Raw genomic sequence first — 16,093 nt, forward strand, 5'->3', positions numbered from 1 at the left:
AATCAGCAGAAAAAAACAACAATGCCGCGGTGGGATCCGAACCCACGACCTCCGGATATTGCGTCCGGTGCTGTTACGAACTGAGCTACGGCGACGGATGTCCAATCTGCTGCTTTCGTGGGTATTTATGTTTACTGGGTTAAGCGAAACTTGACAGTGTTCACCAGCGCCACCCTCGACCACAGCGGTGGACGTAGCACGTCCTGTAATACCGCGAGTGTGACGTAGAACGTCATCTAACGGCGAGGGCGGAAACTGTGCGAGAGCCCTCTTATGCAATCTATGGCAACAAGACTGCCAGAACCGAGACCGCCGTTAAGCTATTAGCAGACAAGGTAAAGGAAATGAGGGGCTCGTTTGAAAAACATATTATGGAAGCCAACAGTCACCGAAACCAAGGTGCACAGGGGAATAATTTTAATATTTTTTAAATTTTTAGTGCCAATCAATCGGTTTAAAGAAAATTGATTATAAAGCAGCTGAAAAAACAACCATGCCGCCTGTGGGATCCGAACCCACGACCTCCGAATATCGCGTCCGGTGCTCTTACCAACTGAGCTACGGCGACGGATGTCCTATCTGCTGCATTCGTGGGTATTTATGTTTACTGGGTGTAAGCGAACCTTGAGAGTGTTCACCAGTGCCACCCTCGACCACAGCGCTGGACGTAGCACGTCCTGTAATACCGAGTGTGACGTAGAACTTCATCTAACGGCGAGGGCGGAAACTGTGCGAGAGCCCTCTTATGCTACCTATGGCAACAAGACTGCCAGAACCGAGACTCCCGTTAAGCTATTAGCAGACAAGGTAAAGGAAATGAGGGGCTCGTTTGAGAAACATATTCAGGAAGCCAACGGTCGCCGAAACCAAGGTGCATAGGGGAACGCTTTTAATTTTTTAAATTTCTGTGCCAATCAATCGGTCTAAAGAAAATTACTTATAAAGCAGCAGAAAAAACAACCATGCCGCCGGTGGGTCCGAACCCACGACCTCCGAATATCGCGTCCGGTGCTCTTACCAACTGAGCTATGGCGACGGATGTCCAATCTGCTGCTTTCGTGGGTATTTATGTTTACTGGGTGTAAGCGAACGTTGAGAGCGTTCACCAGCGCCACCCTCGACCACAGCAGTGAACGTAGCACGTCCTGTAATACCGCGAGTGTGACGTAGAATGTCATCTAACGGTGAGGGCGGAAACTGTGCGAGAGCCCTCTTATGCTATTCATGGCAACAAGACTGCCAGAACCGAGACCCCCGTTAAGCTATTACAGACATGGCAAAGGAATTGAGGGGCTTGTTCGACAAACATATTAAGGAAGCCAACCGTCACCGAAACCAAGATGCATAGGGGAATGCTTTTAATTTCTTTTTAAACTTTTAGTGCCATTCAATCGGTTTAAGGAAAATTACTTATAAAGCAGCAGAAAAAACAACCACGCCGCCGGTGGGAACCAAACCCACGACCTCCGAATATCGCGTCCGGTGCTCTTACCAACTGAGCTACGGCGACGGATGTCCAATCTGCTGCTTTCGTGGGTATTTATGTTTACTGGGTGTAAGCGAACCTTGAGAGCGTTTACCAGCGCCACCCTCGACCACAGCGGTGGACGTAGCACGTCCTGTAATACCGTGAGTGTGACGTAGAACGTCATCTAACGGGGAGGGCGGAAACTGTGCGAGAGCCCTCTTATGCTATCTATGGCAACAAGACTGCCAGAACCGAGACCTCTGATAAGCTATTAGCAGACAAGGTAAAGGCAATGAGGGGCTCGTTTGACAAACATATTAAGGAAGCCAACAGTCACCGAAACCAAGGTGCATAGGGGAATGCTTTATGTTTTTTTCATTTTTAATGCCAATCAATCGGTGTAAAGAAAATTACTTATAAAGCCGCAGAAAAAACAACCATGCCGTGAGTGGGATCTGAACCCACGACCTCCAGATATCGCGTCCGGTGCTCTTCCCAACTTAGCAACGGCGATGGATGTCCAATCTGCTGCATTTGGTGGGTATTTAGGTTCACTAGGTGTAAGCGAACCTTGAGTGTTCACCAGCGCCACCCTCGACCACAGCGGTGGATCGTAGCCCGTCCTGTAATACCGCGAGTGTGACGTAGAACGTCATCTAACGGTGAGGGCGGAAACTGTGCGAGAGCCCTCTTATGCTATCTATGGCAACAAGACTGCCAGAACCGAGACCCCAGTTAAGCTATTAGCAGACATGGTAAAGTAAATGAGGGGCTCGTTTGACAACCATATTAAGGAAGCCAACAGTCCCCGAAACCAAGGTGCATAGAGGAATGCTTAAAATTTTTTTTCAATTTTCAGTGCCAATCAATCGGTTTAAAGAAAATTACTTATAAAGCAGCAGAAAAAACAACAATGCCGCCGGTAGGATCCGAACCTACGACCTCCGAATATCGCGTCCGGTGCTCTTACCAACTGAGCTACGGCGACGGATGTCCAATCTGCTACTTTCGCGAGTATTTATGTTTACTGGGTGTAAGCGAACATTGAGAGTGTTCACCAGCGCCACCCTCGACCACAGCGGCGGATCGTAGCCCGTCCTGTAATACCGCGAGTGTGACGTAGAACGTCATCTAACGGTGAGGGCGGAAACTGTGCGAGAGCCCTCTTATGCTATCTATGGCAACAAGACTGCCAGAACCGAGACCCCCGTTAAGCTATTATCAGACATGGTAAAGGAAATGAGGGGCTTGTTTGACAAACATATTAAGGAAGCCAACCGTCACCGAAACCAAGATATATAGGGGAATGCTTTTAATTTCTTTTTAAACATTTAGTGCCAATCAATCGGTTTAAGGAAAATTACTTATAAAGCAGCAGAAAAACAACCATGCCGCCGGTGGGATCCGAACCCACGACCTCCGAATATCGCGTCCGGTGCTCTTACCAACTGAGCTACGGCGACGGATGTCCAATCTGCTGCTTTCGTGGGTATTTAAGTTTACTGGATGCAAGCAAAACTTGAGAGTGTTCACCAGCGCCACCCTCGACCACAGCGGTGGATCGTAGCCCGTCCTGTAATACCGCGAGTGTGACGTAGAACGTCATCTAACGGTGAGGGCGGAAACTGTGCGAGAGCCCCCTTATGCTGCCTATGGCAACAAGACTGCCAGAACCGAGACCCCCGTTAAGCTATTAGCAGACAAGGTGAGGGAAATGAGGGGCTCGTTTGACAAACATATTAAGGAAGCCAACAGTCGCTGAAACCAAGGTGCATAGGGGAATGCTTTTAATTTTTTTTTAAATTTTAGTGCCAATCAATCGGTTTAAAGAAAATTACTTATAAAGCAGCAGAAAAACAACCATGCCGCCGGTGGGATCCGAGCCCACGACCTCCGAATATCGCGTCCGGTGCTCTTACCAACTGAGCTACGGCGATGGATGTCCAATCTGCTGCTTTTGGTGGGTATTTAAGTTCACTAGGTGTAAGCGAACCTTGAGTGTTCACCAGCGCCACCCTCGACCACAGCGGTGGATCGTAGCCCGTCATGTAATACCGCGATTGTGACGTAGAACGTCATCTAACGGTGAGGGCGGAAACTGTGCGAGAGCCCTCTTATGCTATCTATGGCAACAAGACTGCCAGAACCGAGACCCCCGTTAAGCAATTATCAGACATGGTAAAGGAAATGAGGGGCTTGTTTGACAAACACATTAAGGAAGCCAACAGTCACCGAAATCAAGGAACATAGGGGAATGCTTTTAATTTCTTATTAAATTTTTAGTGCCAACCAATCGGTTTAAGGAAAATTACTTTTAAAGCAGCAGAAAAACAATCATGCCGCCGGTGGGATCTGAACCCACGACCTCCGAATATCGCGTCCGGTGCTCTTACCAACTGAGCTACGGCGACGGATGTCCAATCTGCTGCTTTCGTGGGTATTTATGTTTACTGGGTGTAAGCGAACCTTGAGATTGTTCACCAGTGCCACCCTCGACCACAGCGGTGGACGTAGCACGTCCTGTAATACCGCGAGTGTGACGTAGAACGTCATCTAACGGCGAGGGCGGAAACTGTGCGAGAGCCCCCTTATGCTGCCTATGGCAACAAGACTGCCAGAACCGAGACCCCCGTTAAGCTATTAGCAGACATGGTAAAGTAAATGAGGGACTCGTTTGACAACCATATTAAGGAAGCCAACAGTCCCCGAAACCAAGGTGCATAGGGGAATGCTTATAATTTTTTTTCAATTTTCAGTGCCAATCAATCGGTTTAAAGAAAATTACTTATAAAGCAGCAGAAAAAACAACAATGTCGACGGTAGGATCCGAACCTACGACCTCCGAATATCGCGTCCGGTGCTCTTACCAACTGAGCTACGGCGATGGATGTCCAATCTGCTGCTTTTGGTGGGTATTTAAGTTCACTAGGTGTAAGCGAACCTTGAGTGTTCACCAGCGCCACCCTCGACCACAGCGGTGGATCGTAGCCCGTCGTGTAATACCGCGAGTGGGACGTAGAACGTCATCTAACGGTGAGGGCGGAAACTGTGCGAGAGCCCTCTTATGCTATCTATGGCAACAAGACTGCCAGAACCGAGACCCCCGTTAAGCTATTTTCAGACATGGTAAAGGAAATGAGGGGCTTGTTTGACAAACATTTTAAGGTAGCCAACAGTCACCGAAATCAAGGAACATATGGGAATGCTTTTAATTTCTTATTAAATTTTTAGTGCCAATCAATCGGTTTAAGGAAAACTACTTATAAAGCAGCAGAAAAACAACCATGCCGCCGGTTGGATCCGAACCCACGACCTCCGAATATCGCGTCCGGTGCTCTTACCAACTGAGCTACGGCGACGGATGTCCAATCTGCTGCATTCGTGGGAATTTATGTTTACTGGGTGTAAGCGAACCTTGAGAGTGTTCACCAGTGCCACCCTCGACCACAGCGTTGGACGTAGTACGTCCTGTAATACCGAGTGTGACGTAGAACTTCATCTAACGGCGAGGGCGGAAACTGTGCGAGAGCCCTCTTATGCTACCTGTGGCAACAAGACTGCCAGAGCCGAGACTCCCGTTAAGCTATTAGCAGACAAGGTAAAGGAAATGAGGGGCTCGTTTGACAAACATATTAAGGAAGCCAACAGTCGCCTAAACCAAGGTGCATAGGGGAATGCTTTTAATTTTTTTAAATTTTTGTGCCAATCAATCGGTTTAATGAAAATTACTTATAAAGCGGCAGAAAAAACAACCATGCCGCATGTGGGTCCGAACCCACGACCTCCGAATATCGCGTCCGGTGCTCTTACCAACTGAGCTATGGCGACGGATGTCCAATCTGCTGCTTTCGTGGGTATTTATGTTTACTGGGTGTAAGCGAACCTTGAGTGTGTTCACCAGTGCCACCCTCGACCACAGCGGTGGACGTAGCACGTCCTGTAATACCGCGAGTGTGACGTAGAACGTCATCTAACGGCGAGGGCGGAAACTGTGCGAGAGCCCCCTTATGCTGCCTATGGCAACAAGACTGCCAGAACCGAGACCCCCGTTAAGCTATTAGCAGACATGGTAAAGTAAATGAGGGACTCGTTTGACAACCATATTAAGGAAGCCAACAGTCCCCGAAACCAAGGTGCATAGGGGAATGCTTATAATTTTTTTTCAATTTTCAGTGCCAATCAATCGGTTTAAAGAAAATTACTTATAAAGCAGCAGAAAAAACAACAATGTCGCCGGTAGGATTCGAACCTACGACCTCCGAATATCGCGTCCGGTGCTCTTACCAACTGAGCTACGGCGATGGATGTCCAATCTGCTGCTTTTGGTGGGTATTTAAGTTCACTAGGTGTAAGCGAACCTTGAGTGTTCACCAGCGCCACCCTCGACCACAGCGGTGGATCGTAGCCCGTCGTGTAATACCGCGAGTGGGACGTAGAACGTCATCTAACGGTGAGGGCGGAAACTGTGCGAGAGCCCTCTTTTGCTATCTATGGCAAAAAGACTGCCAGAACCGAGACCCCCGTTAAGCTATTTTCAGACATGGTAAAGGAAATGAGGGGCTTGTTTGACAAACATTTTAAGGAAGCCAACAGTCACCGAAATCAAGGAACATAGGGGAATGCTTTTAATTTCTTATTAAATTTTTAGTGCCAATCAATCGGTTTAAGGAAAACTACTTATAAAGCAGCAGAAAAACAACCATGCCGCCGGTTGGATCCGAACCCACGACCTCCGAATATCGCGTCCGGTGCTCTTACCAACTGAGCTACGGCGACGGATGTCCAATCTGCTGCATTCGTGGGAATTTATGTTTACTGGGTGTAAGCGAACCTTGAGAGTGTCCACCAGTGCCACCCTCGACCACAGCGTTGGACGTAGCACGTCCTGTAATACCGAGTGTGACGTAGAACTTCATCTAACGGCGAGGGCGGAAACTGTGCGAGAGCCCTCTTATGCTACCTATGGCAACAAGACTGCCAGAGCCGAGACTCCCGTTAAGCTATTAGCAGACAAGGTAAAGGAAATGAGGGGCTCGTTTGACAAACATATTAAGGAAGCCAACAGTCGCCTAAACCAAGGTGCATAGGGGAATGCTTTTAATTTTTTTAAATTTTTGTGCCAATCAATCGGTTTAATGAAAATTACTTATAAAGCGGCAGAAAAAACAACCATGCCGCATGTGGGTCCGAACCCACGACCTCCGAATATCGCGTCCGGTGCTCTTACCAACTGAGCTATGGCGACGGATGTCCAATCTGCTGCTTTCGTGGGTATTTATGTTTACTGGGTGTAAGCGAACCTTGAGTGTGTTCACCAGCGTCACCCTCGACCACAGCGGTGGACGTAGCACGTCCTGTAATACCGCGAGTGTGACGTAGAACGTCATCTAAAGGCGAGGGCGGAAACTGTGCGAGAGCCGTCTTATGCTACCTATGGCAACAAGACTAACAGAACCGAGACCCCCGTTAAGCTATTAGCAGACATGGTAAAGTAAATGAGGGGCTCGTTTGACAATCATATTAGGGAAGCCAACAGTCACCGAATCTAAGGTGCATAGGGGAATGCTTATAATTTTGTTTAAATTTTCAGTGCCAATCAATCGGTTTAAAGAAAATTACTTATAAAGCAGCAGAAAAAACAACAATGCCACCGGTGGGATTCGAACCTACGACCTCCGAATATCGCGTCCGGTGCTCTTACCAACTGAGCTACGGCGACGGATGTCCAATGTGCTGCTTTCCTGGGTATTTATGTTTACTGGGTGTAAGCGAACGTTGAGAGCGTTCACCAGCGCCACCCTCGACCACAGCGGTGTACGTAGCACGTCCTGTAATACCGCGAGTGTGACGTAGAACGTCATCTAACGGTGAGGGCGGAAACTGTGCGAGAGCCCTCTTATGCTATCTATGGCAACAAGACTGCCAGAACCGAGACCCCCGTTAAGCGATTAGCAGACATGGTAAAGTAAATGAGAGGCTCGTTTGACAACCATATTAAGGAAGCCAACAGTCCCCGAAACCAAGGTGCATAGGGGAATGCTTATAATTTTTTTTTCAATTTTCAGTGCCAATTAATCGGTTTAAAGAAAATACCTTATAAAGCAGCAGAAAAAACAACAATGCCGCCGGTAGGATCCGAACCTACGACCTCCGAATATCGCGTCCGGTGCTCTTACCAACTGAGCTACGGCGACGGATGTCAAATCTCCTTCTTTTGGTGGGTATTTAAGTTTACTGGATGTAAGCGAACCTTGAGAGTGTTCACCAGCGCCACCCTCGACCACAGCGGTGGATCGTAGATCGTCCTGTAATACCGCGAGTGTGACGTAGAACGTCGTCTAACGGTGAGGGCGGAAACTGTGCGAGAGCCCTCTTATGCTATATATGGCAACAAGACTGCCAGAACCGAGACCCCCGTTAAGCTATTAGCAGACATGGTAAAGGAAATGAGGGGCTTGTTTGACAAACATATTAAGGAAGCCAACCGTCACCGAAACCAAGATACATAGGGGAATGCTTTTAATTTCTTTTTAAACATTTACTGCCAACCAATCGGTTTAAGGAAAATTACTTATAAAGCAACAGAAAAACAATCATGCCGCCGGTGGGATCTGAACCCACGACCTCCGAATATCGCGTCCGGTGCTCTTACCAACTGAGCTACAGCGACGGATGTCCAATCTGCTGCTTTCGTGGGTATTTAAGTTTACTGGGTGTAAGCGAACCTTGAGAGTGTTCACCAGTGCCACCCTCGACCACAGCGGTGGACGTAGCACGTCCTGTAATACCGCGAGTGTGACGTAGAACGTCATCTAACGGTGAGGGCGGAAACTGTGCGAGAGCCCTCTTATGCTATCTATGGCAACATGACTGCCAGAACCGAGACCCCCGTTAAGCTATTAGCAGACATGGTAAAGGAAATGATGGGCTGGTTTGACAAACATATTAAGGAAGCCAACCGTCACCGAAACCAAGATACATAGGGGAATGCTTTTAATTTCTTTTTAAACATTTAGTGCCAATCAATCGGTTTAAGGAAAATTACTTATAAAGCAGCAGAAAAACAACCATGCCGCCGGTGGGATCCGAACCCACGACCTCCGAATATCGCGTCCGGTGCTCTTACCAACTGAGCTACAGCGACGGATGTCCAATCTGCTGCTTTCGTGGGTATTTAAGTTTACTGGGTGTAAGCGAACCTTGAGAGTGTTCACCAGTGCCACCCTCGACCACAGCGGTGGACGTAGCACGTCCTGTAATACCGCGAGTGTGACGTAGAACGTCATCTAACGGTGAGGGCGGAAACTGTGCGAGAGCCCTCTTATGCTATCTATGGCAACAAGACTGCCAGAACCGAGACCCCCGTTAAGCTATTAGCAGACATGGTAAAGGAAATGAGGGGCTTGTTTGACAAACATATTAAGGAAGCCAACCGTCACCGAAACCAAGATACATAGGGGAATGCTTTTAATTTCTTTTTAAACTTTTAGTGCCAATCAATCGGTTTAAGGAAAATTACTTATAAAGCAGCAGAAAAAACAACCATGCCGCAGGTGGGTCCGAACCCACGACCTCCGAATATCGCGTCCGGTGCTCTTACCAACTGAGCTATGGCGACGGATGTCCAATCTGCTGCTTTCGTGGGTATTTATGTTTACTGGGTGTAAGCGAACCTTGAGTGTGTTCACCAGCGTCACCCTCGACCACAGCGGTGGACGTAGCACGTCCTGTAATACCGCTAGTGTGACGTAGAACGTCATCTAAAGGCGAGGGCTGAAACTGTGCGAGAGCCCTCTTATGCTACCTATGGCAACAAGACTAACAGAACCGAGACCCCCGTTAAGCTATTATCAGACATGGTAAAGTAAATGAGGGGCTCGTTTGACAACCATATTAAGGAAGCCAACAGTCACGGAATCCAAGGTGCATAGGGGAATGCTTATAATTTTTTTTTAATTTTCAGTGCCAATCAATCGGTTTAAAGAAAATTACTTATAAAGCAGCAGAAAAAACAACAATGCCACCGGTGGGATTCGAACCTACGACCTCCGGATATCGCGTCCGGTGCTCTTACCAACTGAGCTACGGCGACGGATGTCCAATCTGCTGCTTTCCTGGGTATTTATGTTTACTGGGTGTAAGCGAACGTTGAGAGCGTTCACCAGCGCCACACTCGACCACAGCGGTGGACGTAGCACGTCCTGTAATACCGCGAGTGTGACGTAGAACGTCATCTAACGGTGAGGGCGGAAAATGTGCGAGAGCCCTCTTATGCTATCTATGGCAACAAGACTGCCAGAACCGAGACCCCCGTTAAGCTATTAGCAGACATGGTAAAGTAAATGAGGGGCTCGTTTGACAACCATATTGCCGCGAATATTTGCAGTGTTTGTTCGTTTTTCAAATCTGCCGCGACACCACTTTATCGCTTTGTTTGCGACGCAAGACGCGACTAGATTTATCTCGATTGATCGCAGCCAAGCAAAGCTGATTCTACGTTGTTCCGGAATGTTCTAGTAACTTTGCGCCTTTATCTCGAATGTTCGCTATCAGCTTTAAATTGAGCACGGCCGACAGCGGCGGGCATTCTGTCCGACGACCGCCGAGCACGCTTGTCGCTTCGCCGCCGCCGAGTGATTCAGTCCATTTTGGGTGCAAGTCAGCCCAATAAACAGTTCTTTTAGAAGACCCCTTTCGTCCGTCTTCATCGCTGCTTCGACTGCCGTCACCACTACGTGACATCTGGTGGAGGTGCGGGGTAGCCTTACATGTTCCGGACGCCCCCTTCAAGTCGTGAACCCAGCCCTGAGCGCTTCACACCCGAGGACGAACCAGCAGCTCAGCGAGCCAGCCGACGTCTCCAGGGAGAGGAGCCTGAGTTCGGGAAACTGCCGGACCGCACCAGACAGCGAAAAGGCGCTGCTACCAGCACTGCAACCTCGCCAAAGATGTCGACACCGATCATACTGCAGCAGCCGCGGGTGCCGCCAACTTTCAATGGATCCCGGCGAAGACCCTGAAGATTGGACACGTTTTTTTCTCATTGGATGGCTCCGCACGCACGTGGTACGAAAACTACGAGTCGTCCCTTATGACATGGGAGCTATTCAAGAGAGAGCTATTGAAGGTATTCACCAGTGTCGTGAGGAAAGAGCCGAACGACTCCTCGAGTCCAGGATCCAGCTTCCGAATGAGCCCGTCCGCTGTTACGTCGAGGAGATGAAGCGCCTATTTCGCCGCGCCGATCCCGGGATGACCGAGGAAAAGAAAGTTCAGTTTTTAATGCTTGGCGTAAAAGAACAACTCTTTGCAAGTCTCGTCCGCCAGCCGCCAAAAACAGTCGTGGAGTTTATGCAAGAAGCCTGCACGATTGAGAAGACCCTCGACGTTCGAGCTCGGCAGTACAATCGCCCTTCCTCTGCCTGTGCAATCCGTTCGGACACGCCGGCCACCACCAGCGACAGCTTGCGGGAAGTTATCCGCGAAATCGTCCGAGAGGAGCTACGCCGATTACTGCCATCCTCCCCACAGCCACAAGCAGCGACTCTGATGGATGTGGTACGGGAAGAAGTGCAACAGGCACTTGGCACCCCGACGGCCACAGAACCCCAGGCCATGACCTACGCCGCTGCAGTAAGGACTGCCCAGCCCCAACGACAACCCCCACGTCTTCCCCGAGATGAGCCAATCGTTCCACAACGCCGCCTCCCAGCCCCCGCCCGCCCATCCTATGACCGACGCTCAAGCCCCAGGAAATGCGACGCCTGGAGGACTTCCGACAACCGGCCGTTGTGCTTCCATTGCGGTGAGGCCGGCCATAATCTTCGTCACTGCCCGTACCGACGTATGGGTCTTCGAGGATTTGCCATTAACGCCCCACGACCATGCTTCGGGCAACGTCCGCAGGAAATCGACGAGTACCTGCGTCGAGAAGAGTACACGCCGAACCGCTTTTCGCGCTCACCATCGCCGTCAACCTCGCGCTTTGCGTCGCCACGCCGAAGCTACGCAGCCGCGGTACGAGGAAGGTCTCCCAGCCCCCGTAGGGGAAACTAAAGGCAGCAACCTCTGGAGGTGAGGTTGCTCTCGAGCTAAACGCCGAAGATCCTCCACCGACCACGTCCCATGAAGACGATGCACCCGCGACGCCGCATGAAGAACCGACACTCGCTGCTCCGACGCCGCACACAATGAGAACCTCGAGCACGACGCAAGCTACCTTGAAATCGACGCCGCCACCCAGAGGAGCTTCGACCACACGCCCTACCCGTCCCTCGCATACGCGACGAAGCCGTGACCCGACGCCGAGAGCGACATGCAATGCAAGAGCCAGGACCTCCGACCTAGAAGTGACTATCGACGGCTGGAAAGTCACCGCTCTAGTCGACACAGGAGCCGATTACTCGGTGATGAATGGAACATTCGCTGCGCAGCTCAGAAGAGTCACAACGGCTTGGGACGGGCCACAAATTCGCACTGCTGGGGGCCACCTCATTACGCCATCAGGACGATGCACAGCGCGAGTGACTGTCAAAGGACATACCTATCCTGCGACCTTTGTTGTGCTACCGCAATGCTCCCGCGAAGTGATCTTGGGTATCGATTTCCTTAATGAGCATCAGGCGATCATCGACCTGCGATCCAAGCTGATCACGCTTTCGACGGACGAAGCCATCGCTTCGACGAAAACTCGGAAAAATTACGTTGCCCTAAGTGTCCTGGAGGAAGAAGTGAGCGTTCCACCCCGTTCAAGCGTTATCGTGACCGTAGACGCCACGAAAGCCATAAACACTGAAGCCATCATCGAGGGGAACACGCAGTTGCTACTAGACCGAGGAATCAGCATCGCAAGAGGCATCGCACATTTCCGCAATGGCCAGGCCGAAGTACTGCTGACTAACTTCAGCGAAGAATACCGGCATATTAACAGAGGAACGACGATTGCTTTCTACGACGAAATATCTGACGTACGAGACTCCTTCGCCCTCTCCGACCCCCTCCGCAGAAGATCCGCCTTACCAAGAGAACTCGCCCACTTTCGACATCAACCCAGCCCTGCACGGGAGCAGACAAGACCAGATCCGCAATCTGCTTCAAAACTACAGTGAGTGCTTTTCGATATCGCCGATGGTGCGACAGACGCCAATTGCCAAGCATCGCATTATGAACAAATCAACACGTCCGACCTCTCCGTCAAAGCCCCTATCGTGTGTCTCCGCGAGAACGACAAGCCATCCGGGACCAAGTCGAAGAAATGCTTCGCGACGACGTCATCCAGCCTTCAAACAGCCCATGGGCGGGCACCGGTTGTTCTAGTGAGAAAGAAAGACGGCGCACTTCGATTCTGCGTGGATTACCGCCGCTTGAACAACATAACAAAGAAGGACGTCTACCCCCTCCCCCGCATCGACGACACACTGGACCGCCTCTGCAACGCCAAATATTTCTCATCGATGGACCTCAAGAGCGGCTACTGGCAAATTGAGGTCGACGAAAGAGATCGCGAGAAGACAGCATTCATAACTCCGGATGGGCTGTTTGAGTTCAAGGTAATGCCATTTGGTCTCTGTTCCGCACCAGCGACGTTTCAGCGAGTAATGGATACAGTGCTGGCAGGCCTGAAGTGGCAAATTTGTCTGGTATATTTAGATGACGTCGTTGTCTTCGCCTCGAACTTTGAAGAGCACCTCAAAAGACTTCGAACAGTACTAGACGCAATGAAGTCGTCTGGCCTAACCTTGAAAGATGAAAAATGCCACTTTGCCTACGAAGAGCTGCTGTTTCTAGGCCACATCGTTAGCAAGGAAGGAGTACGCCCAGACCCGCAGAAAACAGCTGCTATTGAACAGTTTCAACCGCCGGCCGATAAGAAAGCAGTGCGCAGATTTCTCGGACTATGCGCATATTACCGACGATTTGTGAAAAACTTTTCGCGCATCGCCGAGCCCCTGACCCAACTGACGAAGGCAGACGTGCCGTTTAAATGGGAAGCGCCGCAAGCAGAAGCCTTCAAGGAACTTCAGCGTCGCTTACAGTCCCCACCGATCCTTGCGCATTTTGATGAAAACGCCGATACTGAAGTTCATACCGACGCAAGCAGCGTGGGACTAGGCGCCGTTCTCGTTCAAAAAAGTGACGGGCTGGAGAAGGTCATCGCATACGCTAGCCGTTCCCTTTCCAAGGCCGAGGCTAACTATTCGACCAATGAGAAGGAGTGCCTTGCCATCATCTGGGCTACGTCGAAATTCCGCCCCTACCTCTACGGACGGCCGTTCAAGGTGGTCAGCGACCACCACGCACTCTGCTGGCTTGCCAATTTGAAGGATCCCTCTGGCCGACTCGCTCGATGGAGTCTGCGTCTCCAGGAGTTTGACGTCACCGTCGTTTACAAGTCCGGACGCAAGCACACTGACGCCGATTGCCTCTCACGAGCCCCTGTAGATGCACCGCCGCTGGACGACGATGAGGACGCCTTCCTGGGACCCATCAGCGCAAGCTCTTTTGCTCAGCAGCAACGCTCGGACCCCAAACCAAAAGGCCTCATCGAGTACCTGGAAGGCAAGGTTTCTTCACCCCCCGCTTCATTCAAGCGAGGACTGTCTTCCTTCTGTTTGCAGAATGAGGTCCTTGTGAAGAAGAACTTTACAGCGAACAAAACAGCCTACCTCCTTGTTGTACCTACTTGTCTCCGCGAAGAAGTTCTACAGGCTTCACACGACGAGCCGACAGCTGGACATCTCGGGTTTACTCGCACCCTCCGCCGCATTCAAGACAAGTATTACTGGCCCCGACTGTCTGCCGATGTCGCACACTATGTGAAAACATGCCGAGATTGTCAGCGACGAAAGACTCCTCCCACACGACCAGCAGGATTTCTGAACCCCATTGAACCTCCCTCAAGGCCCTTTCAGCAGATTGGCATGGACTTGCTTGGCCCTTTTCCAACGTCAACATCTGGAAATAAGTGGATCATCATAGCGACCGACTACCTGACCCGCTACGCCGAGGCGAAAGCCCTACCGAACGGAACAGCAGCAGAAGTGGCCAAATTTTTCGTGGAGTGCATTCTTCTTCGACACGGCGCCCCCGATGTGCTCAACACGGACAGAGGAACAGCATTTACGGCGGAACTCATGCAAGCCATCCTGCGCTACAGCCAAACCAGCCACCGGAGGACAACTGCATACCATCCGCCGACCAAAGGACTGACCGAGCGCCTGAACAAAACCATCGCCGATATGCTCGCTATGTATGTCGATGCCAAACACAAAACCTGGGATGTCATCCTGCCTTACGTTGTCTTCGCCTACAACACCGCAGTGCAGGAGACCACCCAGATGACGCCTTTTAGGCTCGTCCATGGCAGGGATGCCACGACCACGCTAGACGCCATGCTGCTCAACGTTACAGAAGAGAACGTCGACGTTGCCGCCTACCTTCAACGCGCAGAAGCTCGAAGGCTTGCCCGATTACGGATAAAAGATCAGCAGCGGTCCGACGCCAGACGCTACAACCTACGAAGACGCAACGCGGAATACAAGCCAGGAGACCAAGTCTGGGTGTGGACGCCCATTCGCCGCCGTGGATTGAGTGAAAAGCTTTTGCGCCGCTATTTCGGCCCGTACAAGGTTCTTCGTCGGCTGGGTGAACTGGATTATGAAGTCATCCCTGACGCAATGACTGCATCCCAGCGACGCCGCGTCCGACCAGAAGTTGTCCATGTAGTCCGTCTGAAGCCGTATTATGCGCGCTAAAGGCCGCTGCATTTCCATGCTCTATTTTCGCAAGATCCGTTTTTTTCCCTTACTAATCGCTTTATTTGTTTTAATGCATCAGGTCAATGCTTCTTTGAGAGGGGAGTAATGCCGCGAATATTTGCAGTGTTTGTTCGTTTTTCAAATCTGCCGCGACACCACTTTATCGCTTTGTTTGCGACGCAAGACGCGACTAGATTTATCTCGATTGATCGCAGCCAAGCAAAGCTGATTCTACGTTGTTCCGGAATGTTCTAGTAACTTTGCGCCCTTTATCTCGAATGTTCGCTATCAGCTTTAAATTGAGCACGGCCGACTGTGGCGGGCATTCTGTCTGACGACCGCCGATCACGCTTGTCGCTTCGCCGCCGCCGAGTGATTCAGTCCATTTTGGGTGCAAGTCAGCCCAATAAACAGTTCTTTTAGAAGACCCCTTTCGTCCGTCTTCATCGCTGCTTCGACTGCCGTCACCACTACGTGACAATATTAAGGAAGCCAACAGTCCCCGAAACCAAGGTGCATAGGGGAATGCTTATAATTTTTTTTCAATTTTCAGTGCCAATCAATCGGTTTAAAGAAAATTACTTATAAAGCAGCAGAAAAAACAACAATGCCGCCGGTAGGATCCGAACCTACGACCTCCGAATATCGCGTCCGGTGCTCTTACCAACTGAGCTACGGCGACGGATGTCAAATCTCCTTCTTTTGGTGGGTATTTAAGTTTACTGGATGTAAGCGAACCTTGAGAGCGTTCACCAGCGCCACCCTCGACCACAGCGGTGGATCGTAGATCGTCCTGTAATACCGCGAGTGGGACGTAGAAGTTCATCTAACGGCGAGGGCGGAAACTGTGCGAGAGCCCTCTTATGCT

General features: G+C 50.5%; 2 non-coding genes across 2 annotated transcripts; both read right to left on the bottom strand.

The window, feature by feature from the left end:
- Positions 1-5,696: 5,696 nt before the first annotated feature.
- On the bottom strand, positions 5,697-5,770 carry TRNAS-CGA (transfer RNA serine (anticodon CGA)). Its single transcript has one exon. It is a non-coding gene; the product is annotated as a tRNA-Ser (tRNA).
- Positions 5,771-9,486: 3,716 nt separating this feature from the next.
- Positions 9,487-9,560, bottom strand: TRNAS-CGA (transfer RNA serine (anticodon CGA)). The gene has a single exon. It is a non-coding gene; the product is annotated as a tRNA-Ser (tRNA).
- Between the last annotated feature and the right edge of the window lie 6,533 nt (positions 9,561-16,093).

This window comes from Amblyomma americanum, chromosome 7 (genome assembly GCF_052857255.1).
Source record: "Amblyomma americanum isolate KBUSLIRL-KWMA chromosome 7, ASM5285725v1, whole genome shotgun sequence".
In the NCBI taxonomy this organism is placed as follows: Eukaryota; Metazoa; Arthropoda; class Arachnida; order Ixodida; family Ixodidae; genus Amblyomma; species Amblyomma americanum.